This window comes from Hippocampus comes, unplaced genomic scaffold (assembly GCF_001891065.2).
Source record: "Hippocampus comes isolate QL1 unplaced genomic scaffold, H_comes_QL1_v1.1 scaffold132, whole genome shotgun sequence".
Taxonomy (NCBI): domain Eukaryota; kingdom Metazoa; phylum Chordata; class Actinopteri; order Syngnathiformes; family Syngnathidae; genus Hippocampus; species Hippocampus comes.
The window spans coordinates 74,442-96,714 of NW_017805467.1; the positions used below are offsets into that span (position 1 = coordinate 74,442).

A 22,273-nucleotide genomic window follows, 5' to 3' on the forward strand; every position below is an offset into this window, starting at 1 on the left:
AGTCACCAGAACAACTTTTACTCAACAACTTTTACTCAGCATCTCTTGATGTGTTTTTAAATCTCTCTCAATAGATGTAAACCACCAGGTTTTCATTGAATTTGATAAGCCGGTTTCAGTGTACTTACAAATTGAATTCCTTCCCGTGACCAAGCTTGAAACTCAATTATTGTATGTCAAATTGAGTTTCCCCATTAAAAAGCCATTAATTTGTTTAGCCGCACAAAAAAATAGCACTGTATCATCAAAAACATCCATCCAATGCATCCATCCATTCTCTTTACTGCTTATCCTCACTACGGTAAAACAAGAAAACACAATAAAAGAGAATAGAAAGGAATAAAGTGGAATTACTGTGTGTCTTGGAGTAGTTGTGTTTTGGATAGGGTTGGGCAATAATTCAAGATCAACATGTGTCGTGGTGAATATATGTTCAATATCAATGACAAAAATATGTCAGCTAAAAAAATGTGATCAACCCGGCATTCAGTATGTTCTAAGTACAGGTTACCGCAGGGGTAAGGAACTCCGGTTCCTCGAGAGCCATATCCTGCCTGTTTTAGAGCTCTCCCTACTCCAAAACACTTGATTCAATTGATCAGGATTGTTCCCTACCTCTGGGTTACATTTGTATATGTAGATGTGTACCATAATTACAAGCGCGGCCACAAAGGCATTGCCCCCCACCGAAGGAGAAGCCAAGCCGCCAACCAACTCAAAAGTGCTCGCGCGAGCAAGTGGCATACCCACATTAAACAAAAATGAGGCTTAAGGTTGTTCAAATAAATGACCAGTCACCGCAGTGCAACTCTTGCAACAAAATCATATTGTATAACCTAACAGCTCCGGATGGATACACTGAGCAGCCATGGGCTTCCCTATCCTTGCGAGTGTTGTCGTTTTGTATTTGAGTGTTTGACATTCCCATTCAATAACCGTCTAAAAGTGCATCAGCGACTGGAGCTCTCCTTGCTCACATGCCATGCCCTTTTTGTTTGCACTCTGCATATCTGAACCTCACTCACAACCGAAATTGTGGCTCTTAACACAAACTAAAATTTTGACAAAGCTTCAGGACATAATTAATAAAAAAAAAATGTCAAAATACCACTCTAGTTGGTTCCCATTCACCGCCCAAGAGCTCAATGATCTTTGTGCAATGGTGTTCGCTGTCACGTACTGACGCTATTTTAACAACTGCTCACATACGAATTTAATTTCTCCAAGGTTTCATTGGAAGCCGTTGGCCTTTTCCCTCACAAGTTCCGAACATCCTCGCTCGGGACAGGCAAACACACCCGGGACAGGGCGCACAATACCTTCTCTGTGGCTCATCCAGGTTATTGGTGACACGGTGCACTGGGGCCACTCAAGTCAATTAAGTTCACATCTCCACTTTGGCCAAACAAGGGATTGTAGCGATATGAGCAGCGCTAAAGACCAACAGTATCCTCCCCTTTCCAGCCCAGGCATTGAGGAGCATCAGAAAGGACACCAAACAAAGGGCGGCTCCTCTGTGTCTCAATGACTCCTCTCTTTGTTGCCTTCTTCGGCCCCATAAAGGAAGAGGGACGCTCTTGTTTGCCCAGGAGGTGGTTTAATGGCTCCGCAAAGAACAATGATGCCACATTCAAGCCATGCAGAAGGGCTCATTCTATTGGGCTGTCCCAAAGCGCGGGGTCCCCGAACGTTCCCACTGGAGAACCGCGTGAATGGTTGCGATGGGCGGATCGGGCCACGGAGGCCATGCGAGGGGGTTAAAAGGAGACTATTGAGGTGACAAGCAGGTTTCATCTGCCCCCAGTGCCTCCTCACCTTGTATCACGATAGCTAGGGGCCTCCCCGTGCACAAAGGCTAAATTTAGTGTGTCGGCCCGGCTTAAAGCGCTCACTTTAGCAGAAACCATTGAAGCAAATATCAACACTGTAGACAACGCAGTGGTGCATTCAGCCACTCCTGCCCCCTTCCCATTGACTTGAGTTCCTTTTCCTTTTCAGTCTTTCTCTCTATTGGGATCCATTCACATTCCGCTTCTCTCATCTCTCAAACTCTTCTGTCGGGGCCATTTTTCCCATACCTTGCAAAGGGGCGGACGACAAGAATTAAGTTAGTTCTGGCCCGGCCCAGAGGTTTTGTCCTCTCTGAACTGTGGCAGGTAACCGCAGCCGCCATGAGATGGATAATCAATCTTTGCTCAGTCCTCATCTACAAGGTTGGCATCAGGGATAACGAGAACAGTTCACCCTGCAAGGCCTCAGCACCCAAGACATTTTGTCTCAATTCATTATCACGTTTCCAGTCGGTTTGATGTCTATAAAGTCGCTTTCTTTGGATGTAATCTCATAGGTGCCTTGATAAATGCATCTCTCATTATCACGCTGAAGTTACGGAAAATATGTCAACTAGATCTACATCTTAACTACAATGACATGTCCGTTGGAGACTTTTATAACGCAGTCCTCAGTGAGGACTGTCACTTTTCCACAGTCACAAGAATCGTAATAATGACAACCTGCATGCTTGATTTGAACTTATCAAACAAAATCTGTTGTCAAAACACACTGATAATTAACACGTAGAAGAAGAAAAAAACATTATTCAAACAATTAATGCAAAGAAAGAACTTTTGTGCATACTCGATTGTACTTTCCTTGTTTGCTGTTTCTGGCCGACCCCTTGTAAATGTTTTCAATGTATTTTTGCATTGTTTTTCTTCTGCTCGTTGTCCAATTTGCACGTCTTCTTGGACACAGCATGGACAGAACTGTGTGTTCAAAATGTTGCCGCAAAAGTGAAATATATCATTGTAGAGGTGCATTTTTTTTCTAGACTAATTAATTACCACCAATCAAGCCACATGTGAAAAATATAAAGTAAAAGTGTTATTGTCATTATTCCACATCCATAGTATACAGTTGCAAAAAATGATATTTCATACAGACGTAGGTGCTACCAATATAGAATAGTCCTAACTAAAGTGCCACCAAAGTGCATAAAACAGAAACATGAAAGCACACCAAAGCGCACAAAACAGCATCATTTGCAAAGATAAGTGAGAAGCTGCAATCCACAAAACCAGGAGTGCACGATCAAGAAGTAATAACAGAGCAGTTGAATCCTAATCATTTTAAGCACATTATAGAGACTCTTTCCAAGAAGAGGAATCCAACCATGAAGTGGAATGTAGTTTTTGCTCTTTCGTAGTGGCACATTGGTAATTGTTGAATCAGGTCTTTTACGTTTGATCAATGGTTGTTTTCAGTTATGGTTAACTCAAATGTTTGGGAACTTCACAGCTGTCTCTGTGGTTCAAGTGCATTCCCCTTAACTCTGATCACAAATGACACATTTAGTTTTGCATTTACTCTCAGACATTTGAAATCGATTCCTTGTCAATTTGTTTTTTGTCATGGGCCTCTAGCGATCCCAATGATGATTAAGCTGTCTGAAATAATTTCTCAGGACCCTTTGGCTCGAGGCCATGGGAACGACGTTTGCAAAGGATTGGACACAATCGTCCCTGTCTAAGATCATATGCCGTGGGCCAGACAAATGCTCGCTTTTTTCGGGCCTGTTTGAGGCACAAGGCCTTCATGGTCACCAAGCCGCCCTTAGACTTATAGTCTCCTGGACCGCATCTCCTTGACACCCCGCTGAGCATCTCGCCGCGAGCAGCGGAGCTCCCACTGGGCAGTCTCAGCAGGAGCTGTGGGCGCCGGGCAGGCTCCCATGGGACCACGTTGTAGCCATGTTGCTCCAGACTTTTGTTTGTGTCTGCACCTTTGAGAACGTGGTCTACAACCACGCTCTCAGCATATACACTATCCTACTTGTTGGAATGTCTGCATGAGCATATGTGTCCGTCTTCCTACTTGGCCCAAGTATGAGAAGGAAGACGTCATCCACCAGATGCTTCCGCTCCCAGAACCCGTAGCGGGGTGCCAGGGGATTCCCGCTGTGCCCTCACAGTGGGAACATACATCTCGCCACGGGGGAAGCCCACCAGCCTTTAATGATGAGACACATCAGTCTTCCTCACAGGCCCTGTCTGACATGCCCAAGTGTCTTGGTCATGGTGGCATATCCGCGGCGAAAGAATGCATTTGGCGGGGGTGCTTTATGAAGCCCTGTGTGACCCAGTGTTCAAGCTCAGCAGCGAGAGTATTAAAGATTGTTCGGCACAGTTGGTGCAGTTTGTTCGCCTAGCACGGAGGTTGTGATCTCATTTGCCTGCTGTCGACTTACGCTTTTATTGCTACTGAATACTTAAAAAAGTCATTCCAAATGAAATTAAGGTGTTTTAACTTTGTATGAAGCACAGTTGACTTGTGGTCAGCATGCCTAACTCACAGTTGTTGAGGTTCGGGGTTCAAATCTCTGGTCTTCTTTCCTCTCTGTTATCTTCTCTGTTCTATCTGTGGTTTCTCGGGTGCAACAGCTTTTTCCCTACATTCCAAAAACATGCTTCGCAGGTTAACTGAAGACTATAAATTGCCCATAGATGTTAATGTGAATGGTTGTTTGTCGACACGTGCTCTGCGTTTGGCTGGCAAGCAGTTTTGGATGTTCCCCTTCTCTCACTCAAAGACAGCTAGCTAGGCTGTCGATAGATGTCGTCAGAAAAAAACAATGTGCAATGGTTATACCAAATGAGATGAACATAAAAATGAAAAATACGTGCGTGATTAAATCACAAAACCTCAGCTTGACGGTTTCAGGGAAGCTTGTGAAAGATCAGCAAATGAACTCTGTCTTTTGCCGATCGAGCATCAAACTTTTTTTGGGGGGGGCTATTTCAGTGATGATAGCAGAGATGCTTTCCAAAAACGAGAGGAGAATATCAGAGGTCACTTTTTTATGCCTCTCTGATCACATCTCCTTCCTTGTTTTGCTTGAGGAGGTCTTCACTACTGGAAGCGATCCACGGCTGAAGATTATATAACAACAAGTGGCTGACTTGTGGAGCTACAGCACATTTGAACATGATGATAAAGAGGAGGAGGAGGAGGGCACACAGCGAAGACACCACGGAAGAGTCCAGAGGTGTTTTTTGCATGAAAGCCTACCTCCCATTCTTTGTCTCAGCCCTCCTTTCTCCTTTGTTTTTCATGTTTTCTGTGTGGAGAGCAAGCGGTGCTTCGCTTGCCTCAAGCCAGGAGGTAGACGTGAACAGCAGAGCCAGGCTGCCAAGTGATGAAAGACTCTGGCATCCAGGGACACCGTGGGCCTGGACCAAAAGCTCAGAGCAAGAGAGAAAACGCTCGCTCTTAAACTTAATGTTTTTTTTTTTTCCTGCTGCGTTCCTTCTCTGGCGCTATTTTTTGTGTGTGTCCTTTTTCCATCACATGGTTGAGCCATGCCTGCTTTATTTTCTCTCTTTTTTTTATTTATTATTTCTTTTTATTTATTCTTTTTTTTTTTTTTTGTGAGCGATCGTACCAGAGGCTTGGAGCAAGAGTTCCTCATGGGAGACGAGTAGATGAGAGTAGCGAGGAGGAGGAGCAGAAGCAGGAGGAGGCCAAAAGGAGGCTATTGAGTTTTGGTGTGGGAGTGTGAATGTGTGGATTGTGGGGGTGCATTTTGAAGGAGGGTGTGCAATTCTTGTTACTGGCAATTCTTGCATGCCCCCCCTACACACTCACACACACACACACACACATCACGGAGTGCCGGGATTTGCAGCAAAGCCTGAAAAACCTCGCCGTGGACAAGATGACTCACACACTGCGTTGATTGAACGTGTGTGTCTATAGGTGTTCGAGTCTCAAACAGCACGAAGACAAAAGCAGACACGGAGTGTTCTGATCCAACTCCGCCACTTGTGTTCTCTCTTTTGGATATAAACACTATGAAGTCTTTCCTCCAGTTTCCTCACCTTGGCTTCTTTACGCCAATATGAAAAATGGAGTGTGATGAATAGACAGAACAATGGAAGATGGAGGATTACACCCCTAGATGGAATTTGGAAAAGCTGTACTGTTAAAAATTGGGCAAAAACAAACAAAAAGAAACACACACAATTTTGATGATGTTGCTGACAACTTGCATCACATTTCCATGTCGTGTGAGACGGGATTAGGTGAGGTAACCAAAGTCTTGGCATGGCGCTCATAGCCTGACCTGAGAATTGGAGGATTGCGTTTGTGTGTTTGAGTTCAGCATTGTCTCAAGCACACGGTCGTCGCAAAGTGGACTAAAGCTCAAGCTTTCCACATACAAAGCTTTCGCAAATTCCAACAAAGCTAAAGCTTTCGGTACTTCCATTCCAGTCTTCTATTACACAGCAACTCAGTGTATATGGACTTGACTTGGAGAACTCAAGGGTAGTTCGGGTTTCTGTCTCTCTAATGATAGACAATTACGTTTTTCTATTTTATTGTGACGACCCGCCTGTTAGTTGAGCTTCCATGCATGCCACCAACCTCTCTCTTTCTCCACTTTTTAGCAGGTGTTCCTGCTTCCTGCCTCACTGACAACAACACCGCTACTACATTGGTTCTTCTTTTTCCCCTTTCACCTGTAATAGACCCTTCCAGAAGTGGCGAGGGACTATTTTCGATGACCTCTGTTGTAAATTGTCCTTGTATATATTAAATTGACTCGGCTTGTTGTTTCAACTGCAGACGACCGTTAGTGTGTTAGGTAGATTGGGTGGGACAAAGTCAATGAAAAAAGTCACGTGGGGTGTGCTTGTCCTTTTTTCACACTGACGTTTCATCAACCTAAACACCGCACTGTAGATAACAAAAAGAATCAAGAGACAACCTTATTGTACCAAATTAGTGAGTTACTTTATTACTTCATATTTTTCTGAGCTTGTTTTTGAAGACAAAACGTAATTGGTATTACCAACTCTTTTTGGATTTTTATAGCATGGTTTGATTACAAGCACGGATCAGTAAAGAATTGATCATCTCTTCTCCCAATACAAAGCACAATGTTTTAACAAAGTGTGTGTGTGTGTGTGTGTGTGTCTATGTGTGTGTGTGTGTGTGTTTGTGTCCGCGCGCGTGTGCGTGTGTGTGAAGTCTGTATAAAAAGAGGGGGGAAAGTCTTGGAAAAAGTCCAAAAGCAAATCAATCTCACATGCGTTGGCGGTGCTGATGCTGAGAGAGGGTCCGGACAGAGTGTGCAGTATGTGGACGTGTGTTTGCTCTGGTGTGACTGGGCCTGTTTATGTACCTTAAATTGGTACCGTGCTGCAGGGGATGAGGACTACACTGCAAAAAAAAAAAAAAAAAAAAAACCCTCCTCTTTCCTCTGGAGCTTAACTTATTTTATTGTAGGTCCACGAGCTTTCAAGACTATGGAATCAGAAATCCAGGCAGCAGTAGCTCATCTGTAAGGACTTGGACTTTGGAACCAGACGGGCATATGTGATGTCTGGTTGTGTGCAAGAAAAACACCATAACCAATATAAAATAAAACCAAATAAAAAGAAATAGAGATCCTGAAAGGACATAAATAATGTTTATACTTTTCCTCATGTACCAGAAAGTTAGGGCCACACACACAAAAAAGAATATAAGGGGGGAGAAAAACTGTTTCTAGAGAATACATTGAAGAATACTGTAACATGAGAATACATTGGTAGTATCAACCAAACTGTTCATGGCTTGAGAAAGAATTGCAAAATAAGTTTGGATCATTCCTCTTTCCAAAAGATTGATTTTTCAGCAAAACCTTTGGGATGTCTGGTTTGAATCGCTCGCTTGACATCATCTCACACCATCTCCATCAGTTTGAGTTCAGATCTCTGACTGGGCCACACCGGGAAAATGAATTTTCTTATGCTGAAATCATTTGGTTGTTGATTTTCTTCTGTTCGAGGTCCATGGGTCTGAAGTTGTCCTGCAAAATGTCATGATAGTCTTGGCAATTCCTTATTTCTGCTGATGATAGCAATGCGTCCAGGCCCAGAGTGTGGAAAACAGTTCCAAACCACAATACCCCCACCATCGTGCTTCACTGTTGGGAAGAAGGTTTGATGGCGATGTGCATTATCTCATTTTTCTCCACACAGTGTTTCATTTCAAACAATTCAACTTTCATCTGTCCCCACAATAGTTTATCAGTACACTGAAAATATTTTTGGGTTGAATTTACTATATGTCCACTTAAAAACTGGTTCCAGATCATTTTATTTTGGGCAACAACTTTACGAAATAAAATTGAATAAATTCAACACATCTTTTTTTCCAGTGTATTGCCGTTGAACGTGAAGGCCCTGTAGCAGTGTTTTTCTGCACAGCAGTCACGTGGTCTGTGATGTCCTCCAGTGACATCTAATTTTGTTTTAAGTGTTATTTTTTTGTAAGTTTGTCAACAGAGATGTATTCTGTTGGTCTTCTGTTGACATGCTTGTATTTTTCTATTGCTAGATGAGTATTCCGCGCTGTGCACTTGTAGTCGCCTTTACAGGATGGCCACTCCTAGGGAGAGTAGCAACAGCACTTAATGTTCTCCAATTGTAGACATTCTTCTCTTTCTTACCGTGGTCTGATACGTATCAAGGCTTTCAAAGATAATTTTACCTTCTCATGCAAGTGACCACTTCTTAATTTATGATGGTATTCTCAGAGTTCTTTTGCAAGGCATGGTTAAAATCGGGCAATGATTCCTGACAATATAAAACTTCAAGCTAATGTACGTTTCTTATAAGGCAGATCAACTTAATCCAGCATCTCCAATCTCATCATATTGATTGGACTTGAGATTGGATGACTCCTGGCTCCGATTAGTTCTTGGACAACTCATGAGCTTCAAACTTCTTATCATTTTCCAAACCTGTGTGCTGTGAATGTCCACATGGTGTGAACATATAGTTGTTTGTATGTTGTAGTTTGAGGTAGAGGGTTCAAACACACCTGTGGCCAATTTAGAGTTTTCAATGCATCTCATAAAGATAAGTTGTTCAAGCATTCAACTGCAGATCCTTCCACTGGATATTGCTCATTTGGAACACAAGTAACCTAAAAAAATTTTTTTTTTTTGAGAAGCACAAAGATATCTGAGATATCCCCTGAAGCAAGACATAATTAATCGCTCACCTACCGCAGCGAGCTGGCTCCAAGCCAAAATTCCAAGTTTGGTGGTTTGAATGCAAACCTTCCCCGCATTCGTGAGTGGAGCGTGTCTCGCCCTAATCATTTCTGACAAGGTGTGAGAATGGCTTTCCATGAACAAAAATCATTTGGCACATGAACATAGGCGTCATCTGCGCACCTTTACTTTGTGAAAGCTAAGCTTTGATGACATGTTCATGAGTGTTCCTTTCAAGTACCGGGAAGCAATTTTTCACCATGTCTTATAAGTAATCAGACAAAACAACAATTGTTTTGACACAATCATAGATGAAAAGTTCACAGGTCTCCATTTTATTTTAAATGCTTTGTATGTTTTAACATATTGTGTGTTAGTAAGGATACGTTGATGGTGTTTTGCATTGCCAAACAAAATCAAGATGCTAAGTTTGCTTCCAGTAGTTTATGACATCCTGCATGTATATTTTTAAAGAAGAAAGCAGCTTTTTAAAAGGTACTTGAAAACTGGTTACAATTTTAATGTTGGACCCTGATTTGGATCTTTATTCGTTTTCTGTTTCATGTTCATATGTTCACTTGTGGATGCCCCCCCGCCTCCCAAAAAAAAAAAAAAAAACATTGGAATTTTCAAAAGGCTAAGAGGCAGACAGGCAGCCGATGAGCCCAGGCTGAATGAAAAGATCCCAGTGCAGCCCGCCATGTGTGGCGGATGTTTTCCACACGCTGATCAGCCAGCTTGGCCACAGCTGTCCAAACCGCAGACCCCGGGAGAAGCGGAGAGGGTGGCGGGGGGGAGGCAGCACAGGAGTGGGCTGGGGGCGGAGGGGCGGCGAGCTTGGCAAAGGTCAGACAGACTGAGGCAGCCGGGAGTGTGGGAACTGTCCGGGAAGGCATGTGTGAAATGCTCCGAGATGAGGTATCATCTTACAGCCAAAACCACCTTAGGGAAAATACGCTGTGCCGGCATGTGTAAGTGTTTTTGCGCGTGTGTGTTTATGCCTTGTGTGTGCTCACATTTGGGGAGACGGGGCGGGGGGAGACTTTTGGGAAATGACGCTGAGCGGGGAGGGGAAATGCCGTGAAAGATGAAAAGAAAAGGAAGTCATTTTATGAATGCTGAGAGACAAGCATTCACACTTATGATGTTGCGTGTCCCAAAATATACATATTTTTTCTTTTTATAATTTACATCTCAACAGATTCCACCTCAGTCTCAGAAGAAAATGTCTTGTCTTTTTGTATGGGACTGTATTTGCTCTTAAATTACCCAAATCACCGTTGCCTCTGAAATGGCACATGGTGTCCCAGTGATTTGCATGTCTGCCTCACCATCGAGAGGTCATGTTCACAGAAGTTTCGCCCACAACGGAATGAAAAAAAATATAGCGTCATAACAATTTTTATGAGAATAAAATTGGAGTAGTAGAAGAACATTTTGGGAGTTTAATGAGAATAAAATAATGTGATGATAAATTCAAGGATTGTAATAAAGTACAAAGTCATCATGTGAAGGGTATTATATCGCATAGAAATAGTACATTGCGAGAATTCCTTTTACGGAAAAAAAGTGTAATATCAATTGTTATCAATTCTATCTGCCAATGTCTGCATTCAGCTGTTCTTAACTCTTCATTTGTAGGTGTACTAAATGCTGTGCTAGACAAACATACACTCATCATGTATTGGCATAATGTTCTTTATTTGTGTGCGCGTGCATGTGCATAATTTATAACAATCTCAACTGCCTCATGTCTTAGAAATTAGCCCAATTCACTGGTATTATGGTTGCGGTTCGAGGTCACTTGCGGCGTGTCGTCTGTTGTCTGTGTGTGTGTGTGTGTGTGTGTGTGTTGCAATGCGGATTCCTTCACATTTTAGGGGAAGCGGTCTTCGCAGTGATCCGTGTTTGCCTGCTGCGGGAGGGACACGGATGGTTTTAATGAGACACAGACATCCTCAATTGAACTTTTTGTGCACTCACATTGCAGATAAGCGGTTTCCATGTGTGCACGCACATGCGCACACACACACACACACCACACATCTACACACACTTCGTGAAGTGACGTGTTCTCGGGCTGCCGATGCCTCAACATGTTATCTTCCTCCTTTCTGTGATCCACCTGAGGCCCACACCTCACTTGCATGGCTGTTCCATACATCATCCAAGCTTTCCGTGTGTAACTTGGTGTCATAACAGATAAGATATGTATGTATTGCTAACCCCCACCTTTGTCCGCTCCTCCTGCTTCCATCTTTCTCATGGCCGACCCTTTGAAGAAGCCTAATCCGCATTATTTGCTTTCCCAGGCTTGTGTCGGGTCCCGCTGTGAATTGACTGTGGAAAATACACTCCAGTGTGCCGGCCGCTCCCGTGTCCTTGATTTATCAGAATAGGATGTGGCTGATGGGCGGACATAAAGCAGTCTGAATGGTGGGTAAATATGATCTCTTCAGGACTCTTTCAGTGTGGAGGGCGACACTGTGGCTGCCGGTCAAAAAGCTTTATGTAGCCTGACGTGCATTCAGAGCGTGTTTCTTTCAAGTACGCTAAATTTGAGGTCTCCAAAGAGCACTTTGCTCACAATGGGGCTCCACTTCATTACAGTAAATAACTCTGGCAGCCGCCACATTGTCTCCATGGTGCACATTGATTCAGCATGCTTTAAATGGGGAATTGTTTTAGCGCCGGTGCGGCTTCCTCTCCCAGGATAGGAGGAGGGGGGGTGGTTGCGGGTGAGGCTTTTTCAACAGAGAAAGGTAAATCCTCATGTGGAAGGGAAGTTGGCCTAGTTTATTTGCGCCTATAAATCTGAGTATGTTGTGTGTCAATGTACGGTGGAAGTCAAATTACCCAAACATTGTAAAATCTGAATAAAAATCAAAACAACACCAATTTGAGGTGGAAATTGTCCCTCAAAAGTCAAACAACACTGGCTTTTTGTTGTTGTACAGTATGGCTTTCGCTTTGCATGGTAGAATTTTAACTTGCGCTTGTATCTGACCAGCTGTCACAATGAACTCTGTAAAGTGACAGTGGTTATCCGAAATGTGCCTGAGCCCACGTAACAATATCCTTTACACAATTTTTAATGCCGTGCTGGTTGAGGAAACGATCGTCACTGGGATTCGGTGTTGGTTTTCGGCCTTGCCGCTAATATTCATCAATTTCCCGAGATTTTCTGAATCTTTTTGTTTGGTTGTTGGTATTATAGAAATGATGAAATCCCTAAATTCCATGCAATTTAGGTTCAGAAAGATTGTCCGACTGACCGAAGACAGCTGTGGTAGGCTCCAGCACGCCCGCGACCCTTGTGAGGATAATCGGATGGATTGATGGATGGGTGGATCCAGAAGTTATTTTCTGATCGGCCCCAGTGACGTGCGGAGCTCATCTCATTGGCTATTTTGAAGGAACTTGTGTGTGTATTCTGAATTCAACAAACACAATACAGTATATGTAATTTAATCAGAGGACTGTGCTCATACCTTAATGTATATTTTGAGCTATTTCATAAGTGAGCTCACTGATGGTTAACAAAGCCTATCAACGCGTCTCTCCGCACATGCATGCTCGTCATTTCCATGGATTAGATGACCGGCACATGTCAAATAACAATAAATGATTTAAAATTTCATTCGCCATTGCCATCATAACATTATTTTCAGTAGTTGTGAGCGGCACTTTCAGACAAACGCCAACCCGCCAGCACGAATCAGCAGCCGACTCGCCAGCAGCGCACGGAAGCAGTTAATTGAATCAAAACGTGCAATATGATGTTTCTTCAAGAGACGCTGGTCCTTAGTACAGATTCCTGAGTGCGGAGAAGGAAAGATGCTTCAGTCTCCGGGAGAATGCACTCGCTGAGAAACTTGTCAGGGAAATCTCTGATTTCAACGTCACTCCACCCAGCGAGCGTACGTTTTATGAAAGTGCAGAAGTGACATACTCGAGTCTCTGGGTGAATGCACGTATAAAATATATTGTCTTTGTCTTCAGTCGAATACAGTTTGAAAATGATTTGCAAATCATGGAATTTTGTTTTTATTTCCGTTTTATACACCGTCCCAACTTCATTGGAATTGGACCCTGTACCATTGAACATATCGAAGTTTTACATTTAATTGAAGTGACCTTTTACAGTCTTCAATTTGGCAGCTAGACTTTCCAATAATGCAAAAGTCATTTGAAAGCTGTAAAATAAATTGTACAATCGCTTGAAAAAAATTATTTTGGTTTCATCCAACGAACTGTATGTGTCCTGCTATTTGCTATTTTACTGTGTCAAAATGACCGCTCTGGAAAATATTATTAAAACAACCCAAGGGATGACCTCAGACTCTTGCACAAGACAATCCGGTTGGATGTAGTGGTGGGCGTGTTCGTCAGACACTCGCCCTCTTTCAGTGTTACTCTCTGGTCATCTTGCCTCAGTCACGCAATGGCCGTCTGTGGGTGCTTGCCTGAGGCGCCGTGGCCTCCGCAGTGTCGCTGTGTGCCATTATGTATTCCCGGGGGCTTTTGGGGCTGCAGCCGAGCCTCTGCTCACTGTGTTTATGTCCTGCGTAATTGCAGACCTCAGCCCGAGCATGAGGCCAACGTCTGTCAAAAAAGCTGCATGTTCGCTTGGAGTGAGACCTCAATCACATCGACTCCCGTCGTCAGACCACATCTCACATAACCCCCTGCCTGCCGAGGCCGGTGGCCCCCCCCAAGCGGGCTGATTGGATCGAGGCGGAAGAACGGCGTGGGGTTTCACTGCGGCGGCCGCCTCTTGTCCACACGCGCACACACACACACAATCCAAACATCATTTTTCTCAGCTGCTGTGAGGCCCACGCTGGGTCCCACACCTTGAGCACGCAGCCGTGAAATGGGGCCCTGTGTGGGAGCTTTTGGCAAGCCCTGTGGAAACAGCAACAGCGCACTGCTCGTTAGCGCCGATGACGCCAGCAAACTGGCCGTCTCCGGGGAGCGTACCGCACCGCCACTGCCAGACAATGAAACCTTCACACACAAATGATTCGATTTTGAATGCGACCTCAAACTGTACCACTTTGCTCTCGTTACAGCATCAGCAGTCATGACAACATCCGCCCGCCCGTCCGTCCGCCCGCCCAACCTACTGACCTTTCCCAGCCAGGGAGGCCTGACCACATATTTGCGTTGACCTCTAGCACATCGCTCCCCTCCCACCCGCTTTCACCTCCCCTGTTGGGAGGCAAGGGCAGATCAAGGAGTGGGTGGGGTGAGTTGTGGAAGAGCGACAGGCGAGCATGAGGCGTGGGGGGATTTTTCGCACTGCTAAATCCCTTCACATCCACCCTGGAATCAGGGAATTGGGCAGCCCACACAAACACAGCCTCTGTGACGCTCCCGGAATGCTAGGCCTCCCTCTCCCATTTTTTTTTTTCTTCAGGTAATTACCACAGTGGTCACGGTGCTCAGAAAAGAGAGCGTCACCCAGGGCGGCGCAATAGTGACAGGAGCTGAGGCAGCACTCGGTTTTGTGCTGGAAAAACATACCACCTTCAGTCTTTGGTGGTTTTTGCCTGCCCACTTGAGTTCGGTGTTGTATCAGGAATAGCCAAGATTCCCACAGAATGAAAATGTTCTTCTTACTTTGGCTAAAGCTGAGTTAACACAATCGGGCCAAGTATGCGCATTTGCATCGTCCTCTCATCAAAGTCAGCAAAGGCCCAGTTATCCAATGTCTCCAGAACCTTATTCGGAGCGATTATGCTGTGATGTGAAGTGTGTTGAGATTAGTTTTTTCGAAAAATAGTCAGGGACGGCAATCATAAATGTGAAATCTGTTCAGTATTTACAATCCCAAATCCTTAGGCGCATGATTACAACGTCAAACGCATTAATAGCCAGTAAGGAAGCGACCTAAAATTTGCGCTTTTACTTGAGTACAGTATTTGGTTACTCTGCTCTCCTGTTTTTCCTGAACACAAACAAAGGAGCAAATGATTGTGGTGAGTGTTTTTTCGAACGTGTCTCGCAAGTCATTTGCCACAGTAAAAAGTACAAAGAGAAAGACTCTAGTTCCCAGATCAGCTAACAGTTGGCCGAGCTACTTTTATTTCTCCTTTTTCCATATTCTACTGCAGTCTACATGTCCTGTGTAGCCATGCTGCCTCTCACAGGTTTCTCTTGTTACTTTGCCAGAAATTTGGGATGGTGGAGACTTGTAATTGTTGGTGGTGGATGCCATTCCGTGTGTGCTGTTTTGGTCGTCAGGAGTAGGGCCTACACCACACTGTACTGTAAGAGCATTCCACGCACATGTGTTATGTGTGGAGTACCTTGTAATTTTGAAAATTGGTCAAGATGCTAAAAATGTGGTATTTGTTTCCATCGGTTGTTGGGACAGCTGTTGGCTTTTTCGGTATATCTGATCGCAAAGTAGATCCCAATTGAAACGCATGCTGTCACAGTTATGCTTGGCAAGTCATACAACTTACATGCCATTAAGTTGATGCCTTGGGATGCATTGAACTGAAATTCATGTTGTTTGGCTTGTCATAAGCTAAGAGTCACTTCCTCCCAAAACTCAATTGTTATCTCCTGCTTTACGGATGCCATGTTGCCAGATGCCAGGCTATGTATGTTGCGGTAATGGTATCCGTGACAACGCTTGATAGTATCAATGTCATCCAGTGTACCCAGCCATCAGTTTTCTATAGTGCTTGTACTCATTGGGTCATGTGTGCACTGTAACCAATCCCATCTGACTTTTTGCAAGAAGTAGGCATGCACCCTAGATGACTATTTCGTTTTTGATGAGTGTGTGCAAATAGTCAACCAGTGATTAGCTCGCATGCATGCGTCAATAACACTGATATACATCATGATATGGTCAGAGGTGTCAAGCCAAGGGATTGTGTCAGACTCCTGGAGGGCCCTCCACCTTCCTTCCTTCCTCGTTCCTCCTCTTCCTCTTGTGCTCCCCGGTGCTTGTAATTGAAAATGTATTTATTGCAGGCCCCGAGGCTGGTCTGGGTCGAGGGAAGAGGGAGGCGCTGCAGCTTATGAAGATGTGGTTGAGGTGAGGGCCGCAGGGTTTGGCCGCTCTTCAGTCTCCATCTATTCACTCAGGCTTTTTTTTCCTTCCTCTATTTCTTTTTGGCTGTTCTCTTTGTTTGTTGACACACAAACACACACACACACACACACACACACACACACACACACACACACACACACTTAACTCTTCAATATTTTCTCAACTTGCGCATCATTTCTTTCATTTTTTTCAATTTGTCTTGCCCTCTTGTCTAGTGCCTTCAGTCAACTCCTTGCCATTCGTGATCGCGCAATAACGTTCATTTCAGATGCAAATACTGCAGTTTGAAAACGCTTCATTTCCCGCCCCCAAACAAGATAGAAACATGTTTTTGTAGTAGTAGCTGCAGTAGGTTAATTTCCTGATTAAATTAGTTAATTCAGTTCACTAGCAAGCTGGGCTATTGAAAGTGGATTTTGAAGTTTAAACACACACACACACGCACACACACACACACACACACACACACACACACACACACACACACACACACACACCCTTTGTCCTATATGTTAAAACTGTCTGTATAACCTGACCGTACTTATTTTTTCTTTTGAACAAGCATCTCTCTCTGGCTATGGCTATAATTTTAATTTTAATTTTAAAACTTGTCACGGCTCCACAGAAGCAGCCTATAAAAGACTGCTGAGAGAAAAGGTGTAACTGAATAGTGTGTCAATCATTTTCTTGTGCACACACATGCATTCTCTGTCTGTCAGCTGCCACACACAGCGCCATCATGTTGATCGTTTTCTTGTCTGGATTACGGAACAACAGTTACAAAGAAGGAATTGGACAGCTCTCAAGAAAAATCAAGGGTAAACGTAATTAATGATACAGATGGTTGCATTGGTGCCAGACCCCCTCCCAGAAAAAGAACTGAAGTGCATGTCGCATGCATGTTTGTGAGGGGCGTGGCTTTGGTCAGGGTTGTGGTGTGGGGAGGGTGAAGTGAGGCTACATTCAAATCTCGTTATTGCAGCTTGAATGTGCATTTTCTAATATTGGTTAATTTTCACACGATCCCAAAATATTTATAATGTGCTTTTCCCGATTGCTGGCGGCACAGTGATTAGCACATCCGCCTCAGAGTGCAGAAGTCGAGGGTTCCAATCTGGTTTTCTACCATATTCCAAAAACATGCATGGTAGGTTGATCTAAATTGTCACGAGGTGTGATTATTAGCGCCACTGGTTATTTGTCTATGTCTGCCCTGCGACTGGCTGGCAACCAGTTCAGGGCGTGCCCCGCCTACTTCCCGAAGACGGCTTGGATAGACTCCAGCACGCCCGCTACCCTTGTGAGGATAAAGCAGAATGGATGGATATTTCCAGATTGGAACCCTCAGAATGCTATACAATTCAGCAAAAGTCACTTGGAATTCCAACACACCTCAGCAAATATCTCAAAACTTTACCAGACTGCACTGGAGTTAAGTTCAGCCAGCATCAAAGGATTAATTCTGCATGTTTTCTTTTTCTTTGGCTTTTATGAGTAAGTCTTAAGTGTCCCAATGCAATATCCATCTGGCATTATACGTCATTTGGAGAGAGGTGAAACGTTTCATTGATTTATTGGTTCACGTTATTACCGCCTCATTAGTTGTACTGTGTTTAACTTAATTTTTTTACACATGCATGATTGGTAAGTCTTCCTTTGTGTTTGTTGTCATTAGTCTTTTTGCATCACAAAACAAGTGGAGGAAAGAAAGGTTGGGAAATGTGCCCTCTTCGAGTGAACGCTCAGGGGTGTGGTTGCTTGCCTGGGGGGGCGCCTTGTGTGCACCACGAAGGGATCATGGCGCCGGAGTGACGCTTGGCTTCCCGGTTATGACGTCCATGAATCCTCGACCTCACAGACACGGCGAGTGACACGTCGGCACTCATGGAATCTGTCAGCCGCAAACAAAAATGAGAGTCGTGGCGTACCATGACGGCAAGATGGAGAAAAATAAGCCTCTGCAAATGTGTGATTGGTGGCTGGCCCTGAGGAGGCCTCTTGGCAGGCGCCAGCATGACAATTGCACTTCTCAAATACTGTAAGATGAAGCGCCGTTAGCATTGTCTTTCCAGCAATTCTTTGACTTCCCTATGACCAATCCCAGTAACACAGTCATTTGGCACACCAAAGTGGACCGCCTGGCGCTATAGAAGAGTCCAGCAAGGGGAAGACGTAATGCAGCTCTTTTTTTATGCTCATTCTGGACCTGTGATAGCGGCACTGGCAATGGATTTGTATCCCGGCTACACTGAAAGGCCTGCTCAATTGGATGGAGCTTTAAAGTGAAGCAAGAAAGCTCTGGAAAATCGGCCCTCAAAGGCACATTTCAACTGGAAAGCCTTCCTTTTAAGATGTCACTCCTTGCTGCTCGACAATCCTATTATGGCACCAACTTATTGTAATTAAAAGGCTGAAGAGATATACAGGCAAAACACCTCCATCTGACCATCGGAGACACAAAGAGCCGTGTTGTTGTTGTCAGTTGGCCAGTCAGTTCGCCTTATTTGCCTTGACGTGCGGGTTGTCGACAGAAGCCAGCTCTCCCTCCGTCCATCCCGTCCGTCACTTAGCAGACGTTTCTCCATCCTTTTCTTCCTCGCCTCTCTTTTAGACATCACACAAACGAGAGCCTTCAAAAGAGAATCAGCTCATCAACTCTTCCGCCGAAGTTCAAATACGCTTTGCTGGGAAATTGCTCCTGAAGCCCTCCTCTGTATGCTGCTTTTTTGAATGTGTCTGATAGTAAGAGGATTGCGTCTCTTTCTTCTTCGCTCTCTCCACAAAGAGCAACTTTTGAAGGAGTTGACAGCTAGAGGTTCTTAGATCTGTGCTCCTTTTTGGCCAGTCATGTGACCACACACTTTAACTAAACTGAAGGGGATGTCTGCCCAATCATTTATTAACTTTTTGACATGACAATAATAGATCAGAGCGTGTACTTAAATATCTCATAGATCTCCACTCTCCATGTCTTCTCTGTGGACCTGCCTTGAGTTACAAATGATGATGCCGCTGAGAGGGCCACGCCGGATGCTACCGAACACGCAGCCATACCCCCAGCAGCTGTGCTTCAGGCACATTGCTCATCCTCCAAGAGCCTGTCTGTATTGACACTCAGCAGCCGTGTCATGAATCACATTCAGGAATTGTTCTTTGGAGAAATGTCCATGTAATCTTCGTTTCAGGAGGTGCACATGCACCATTATGTGGAACTGAAAAGTGGAAGAATATTGGGATTCAGCATTTGTGCCATCACATCTTTCTTATTTTATTGAAGAGACTTTTGACAAGATATTTGGAATTTGTCTATGGGGACTTTTGCCCATCCTATGGAGTTCTTTCACACCACACTTGGGTGAGATGGTTCCCAGCTGAATTTGGGTGAGAGGCGGGGTACACCCACTCCTGGTCACCAATCAATCGCCAGCCACGCATTGACAAACGACCATTCACATCTATGGACAATTTCGAGTCTTCAGTACACCTAAGGCACAACGAGAGAGTTTATTTTTTTTTACTTTGGGATTGCTTTCATGCACTTTAGAGATGACTGTTCATTGAGCTGAAATCTCATGAGATATGCAGAGGTCTAGTATGAAAGCATGTATGGTACATTGTGTGTGACTTTCGAGCAAGGGTCTCAAACTTACAGATCCGGGGCCATATACGACCGATAGGATGTTGTTTTGAGACCCCTTCCTTGGCTCTAAAGTTTATTATTAGCGCGGCACCCACCTTTTTTGTTTTTGGGCAATTTATTTGTGTGTGTGTGTGTGTGTGTGTGTGTGTGTGTGTGTGTGTGTGTGTGTGTGTGTGTATTTAATCTATTTTGGGCTGAAACATAATTCAAATGTGAAACCAAGTGGATAAGAGATCCTCTTTGTCTCATCTCAGTCTCATGTCTTTTCGAAACCTGACGTGACGAGAAAGGTTAGTCTTAGTGATCCACTGTACATAGTGAATGAACAACGGTTGACTGCTTGTTTTTGTTGAGCAAGAGAGAGGGAGAGGGCCCATGACAGACAGGAATAAAATACTGTAACATCTGCCTTGACTACTTCCATGACAACTGTAACATTCACATCCTCGCACATAATAGTACATAGTGGAATGCAGTCATTTGCTGAGGTTTTTAAAGCACAGATTCCAATAGCCAGTAGTAGTGTGCAAACAGATGCCCTGTCACTGACACGCACACTCGCAATACAACACGTAGTTTCTCAATCTGCCTCTCACTCCCACATTACATGGACCCTGACTGAGAAGCAGTCATCTTCACTTGTGCTGACATTCACTTGTGGATGGCCAATATCCATCTGAGCTGCTGAACGTGTCACAGTGTAGTAACAAACTTAGTATATAGACATACATTAACTAGTTTATCATCATAAATCAAGTTTTGAGTCTCCCCTTCGTCTTAATTGTGTATCTTATCGAGACATTATGGATCATTATATGCTCTCAGCTTTGAGGAAACAGTTCAGCAAAGTCCTTAAAGGCTTCCTTGTAGGAGTTTGGTATAGAGCGACCCCATCAAACATCCATGCAATAAAAGAGAAAAGCGTGCATGTTTCCTTTTATTTTCCTATTTACTTACGGGGCGGCATGGTGGGCAACTGATTAGCATGTCCGCCTCACAGTGCAGAGGTGCATGGTTCGATTCCGGCCTTCCTGCGTGGAGTTTGCAGGTTCTCCCCTTGCCCTGCATGGGTTTTCTCTGGTTACTCCAGTTTCCTCCCACATTCCAAAATCATGCATGGCAGGCTGAGGTAACACTCTAAATTGTCCTTTGGTGTGATTGTGAGTGCAAATGGTTGTTCGTCTGTGTGTGCCCTGCGATTGGCTGGCAACCAGTTCAAGGTTGCCCCAAGACAACTTGGATAAGCTTCAGCACATTTGTGACCCTCGTGAGGATAAGCAGATCAGATAACAGATGGATATTTACTTAGGTAGGTAGGTACATAAGGACTTACTTATTTACGTAATTACTTTAATTACTGACTTACATACTTAGCGACTAATTTGCTTAGTTAGCTGCGCAAACATATTCACAATCACATTTTGATGGTCCCAAACCACGGTTTGTATTGTCCGTTACTTTATTGTCTGCATAACCGACATGAAACTTAATGTTCGGCCAGCTATCAGCTAGCTAAATTGTTAAGTTAGATTGCATGTTTCTGTGGGTTTTATCATGACAAATGTTGAGTTGATAACCTTGCAGGTTTATACTCTCTTTTTGACGAAAATATCATCCTTAAATCCAAATGTTTCCAAACTTTTTACTCCTTCCATCACTGCTTGCTTTTCAGTGGCCTATGCACTATATAAGTGCGCAGCACTGGTTTGCCAGGTTTGAGTGGGAAAAAAACCAACCCCCAAAAAAGTCAAACACAGCTTGAAACAATAATTATGTGATGCACCAACAAATTTTGTGACTTTTTCTCAGAGTGTGCATCAAAAGAGTTAGAATGCCTTATATTGTCACTCCGTACTGTACATGTACAATGAGATAAAAATTTCAAACAAGTGTATTTTGCTTTTGATCTTTTCCTTTTTTGTGATGCCACAAATTAGAGTTACCAAACATATTCTCATGTGATAGCATGAAGTCAAAAACATAATGATACTGTCCAGAAAGTGTGTACCTGTAGTATAAAGCAACCGCAAATGCTGCTGACAGAGTAAAATACCACAGGCGGAAACTCTCCGGAAACAACTTCTCACTCTCTCTGCATTAAGTGTTAGTCATCATGAAAGTGTGAGTACTTTTACGTTAGTTTCATTTTTTTTTCTTCTTTTATTTATTACTCAGCGCTTATAATTTCTCTTGACTGGTATTGTTATGTACGTTTCTACTTCTGGTGTGTGCCTAGGCCACCTGGGGCAGTATAATACAGACACGAGGAGTTTCACAAATGACTCCATTAACTCCATAAGCACATGATTAAAAATGTGCTTGTGAGTACTTTTGTATTGTATGTCTAACATGTTGCGCCACCATTCGTGTTCAAATAGCCATTGCTTGAAAATGGACTGAATGACAGCTTGTATCCTAGAAAACACGTAAGCCGGGTCACTTGTATCTCAAGGCACCACTGTCCTTTGAAAATAATTGACACTTAGGCCACCTATTGGGGGGGCGGGGGGGGGGA

The 22,273-nt window shown here is 43.9% G+C and overlaps 1 long non-coding RNA gene across 1 annotated transcript in view; it reads left to right on the forward strand.

Annotated features, from left to right (window-relative positions):
* The first annotated feature begins 9,913 nt into the window (after positions 1 to 9,913).
* The window catches only part of LOC109518953 (uncharacterized), a 22,115-nt gene continuing 9,755 nt past the window's right edge, over positions 9,914 to 22,273 (forward strand). Inside the window, exons 1-2 of the long non-coding RNA XR_002168849.1 lie at positions 9,914 to 10,014; positions 11,356 to 11,479. This is a non-coding gene — a long non-coding RNA (uncharacterized LOC109518953). The remainder of the gene's footprint in view (positions 10,015 to 11,355; positions 11,480 to 22,273) is intronic.